Source organism: Triticum dicoccoides, chromosome 5A (assembly GCF_002162155.2).
Source record: "Triticum dicoccoides isolate Atlit2015 ecotype Zavitan chromosome 5A, WEW_v2.0, whole genome shotgun sequence".
NCBI lineage: Eukaryota > Viridiplantae > Streptophyta > Magnoliopsida > Poales > Poaceae > Triticum > Triticum dicoccoides.
This window is the reverse complement of record NC_041388.1, coordinates 297,510,062-297,513,257: the sequence shown is the minus strand read 5'-3', so window position 1 is coordinate 297,513,257 and position 3,196 is coordinate 297,510,062.

Here is a 3,196-nt window from a genome sequence, read left to right as displayed (position 1 = left end):
CTACGACAGCACATGTATGACTATCTTGATTATGTCATAAATTTGTCATGCATGTACATGCATGACAAAAAACGTGACCTACTGTGACAAACACGTATCATCACGGAAGTGTATTTTTTGTAGTGATAACATCATTACAAGGAACCCAAGGGTCCAGGAGCGGGTTGATCTCCCCTATCTTCTTCACCGTCACCCTACTCACTGGCGCGGGGACGACAGAAGCCTCGCCTTGTGCAAGTTGATGCCGCTTGATAATGATACGTGTGATGTTAAGATGCTATCGCTTGAGGGCAAGGCTTGGGTAGGCGCAAATGAAGATTGGGTTGTTTATATTGCGTACAACTGCGAGTGGGAACTTGTGAATGTGTACACTCATCACAGGGTTCCACTTCCAAAAATCTTAGACTGCCCAGAGGTTGAGCACACAGATGATCTACATGAGTTCAAATACAATCATCGTAATTTGTCAAGTTCCCAACCGCTCTTGGGATTACACGAACTATGAAGTTGTTGCTATCTTCGACAAGCTTGTTGCCTTCCTTACTTCCACGCCTCGATGGATATTGCTGAAAATTAAATTTCTGTACATGGATGAGTATTGTGATGCAATTCAATACGAGGGTCTTGTGTTTTCTTCTACCACCTGCATCACTGTTTTTGCATGGAATCATCATGCTTTCGGTACGTTTGTGTTCCACCATAATTATAATTGCTTCATCCACATGCATGCGGGTTAGCTAGTTTCCCTTTACTAATTAATTAAGCTTCTCGTGTTTTCAAGGTCCTGTGAACATTCCACCATCTATACTTGAAAATTTTTATAACCAAGGGGGAGATGAGAATGCTGATGATCACGAGCATGAGGACGAGCAGGACCCATATACTCAGTGGCGCCTGGCAACTTATTTCGATGGATCACCTCTTCTTGTCTGTATACATGGTACTATTGATGTAACTAAGGAAGCAGGTGTTGTCTCGCATGGTCGCACTCTCCGGACCTATTACAACATCCGTTGCAGGATATTCGGTATGGATTCTAGTGTGCTAGCGCCAACACCTTCTCCCTGGTTCAGTATTAAAATTCTTGGAGGAAACTCGCTCTTCCTTGGACAAAACTATCCAATCATGGTGAAAGGCGATCCAGCCGCTGTTGACACAATGTTACTACCATTTATGAGAAGCAACTGTATCTATACCTCGGTCATTGTTATGCTTCCCTACCATCGCAACATAGGTCCTAGCATAGCCTGCTTCAGCCTGGATGATCAGTCCTGCGTTGGTCTCGAGACTGACAGTGGCTGGCCCTTCCCAAAGAATCACTTCTGGTTCAAAGCAAGTGTTTCCAATGTTGAGGATTGGTTGAGCTAAAGTTCATTTCATTGCTTGTTATTTGTTGTGTCATGATCACTTTAGTATTTACTAGAATGTATCATCGTTGTCGTTGTGGGTTCATGACCTGTTGTATGTAATAAAATGATATGCCTATGATAGACTTACTAAATTTATGAATGGCTTTCGAGTCGCTTCTCTGAGTGGGTGCAGCGACGAGGCAAAAAAATATTTTCCGAATACATAATTGTACGTGCATTGCAACAGGTTACCGAATGAGTCCAATCAACAATAGTACTACTACTATTTGTACTAGCTTCACATGCTTCGCGAGTCGGGAGGGTGTTTTTACTGTAGCTGCGAATCCCATCATCCTAGGTCCTCGGATGAGTCTAGTAGAAATTGCATTCTGATGTTTGGGTGCAAACTCTCAAAACTGCTGCACTATCTCTACGTCTACGTATACGTAATACAACAAGTTTTAAACTTGAGACCAGCCACACACCCTCACAAAGAACACTTTTTTAACCTAGCACAGACTCCAGGAAATTTTTCCATAGTGTGAGGTGGGCCATAAGTTAATGTGAGGTGGAGTAGTACACTAGGGTGGCATGGGCCAGAACAAGCATTCACGTCCAGGAGTACGGCACACGCCACCAGCATGACTTCCATCTGACACCATATTTCCTGGAGTCCGTGCTACAACTATCTCTTCAACCTCATTGTTTCTCTAACCCAGCCATTGCGCGGTGGGCGAGGTGGGGGTTTGCCGATAGTCGGTTTCGTCAACTACATCCCACTTGTAAGGCCAACTGCAACTCACGACCCCAAACGGACCTCTGTGGCTTCGCTCATGTGGGGGACAGAAGCCATCCTACGCGGGTGCTAGGTCTGACAGGACAGCCTTGTCGTCAGTGTGTGACCTCTGTGGCTACCGTCCACTCCCCACTAGCCTCTTCGTTGACATGTGGTCCCGTTCCCACATGTCAGTGAGACGACGGCGAGTCCTTTTGTACAATTTCCAAACGGATGTCTATGTAGGTCGGGGCGCCTCTTCATGTACCGTGGCAACCGTCCACCGACTCTTCGCCTTTCCCTCTGGATTTGGAACTGTTGTCGCACGCTCTTCCTCCCTGCTCCATTTTCCTTCACCCTTCCTTCTGCCATTGTTCGATCGTATTCTCCATGGAGGGAACAGACCGGAAACGGCCCTGTTATTCTTGCCCCGATCTGAATGATGACGTGGTGGATGAACTCATTGATCGATGCGACATCATCACCTCGGCTAGCATGGCAGGTTCGTTCAGGACCATTCTTGACTCAACTAATAACATCATTACAAGGAACCCAAGGGTCCAGGAGTAGTTTGATCTCCCCTATCTTATTCACCGTGACCCTGCTCACTGGCGCGCGGACGACGGAGGCCTCGCCATGTGCAAGTTGGTGCTGCTTGATAATGATATGTGTGATGTTAAGATGCCATCTCTTGAGGGTAAGGCTTGGGCAGGCGCAAATGGAGATTGTGTTGTTTATATCGGGTACAACTGCGAGTGGGAACTTGTGAACGTGCACACTCGTCACCGGGTTCCACTTCAAAAAATGTCAGACTGCCCAGAGATTGAGCACACCGATATTCTACGTATGTTCAACTACAATCATGGTGACTATCATCTATAGAAGATAGCAATGTGTCGAGTACCCAACCACTCTTGGGGTTATAGGAATGCTTGTGTTGTCACTATCTTCGACAAGCTTGTTCTCGTCCTTCAAGGTTCGACTCGATGGATATTGCTCAAAAATCAGTTTCTATACACGGATGAGTACCATGACGCAATTCAATACGAGGGTCTTGTGTTTGCTGCCACCA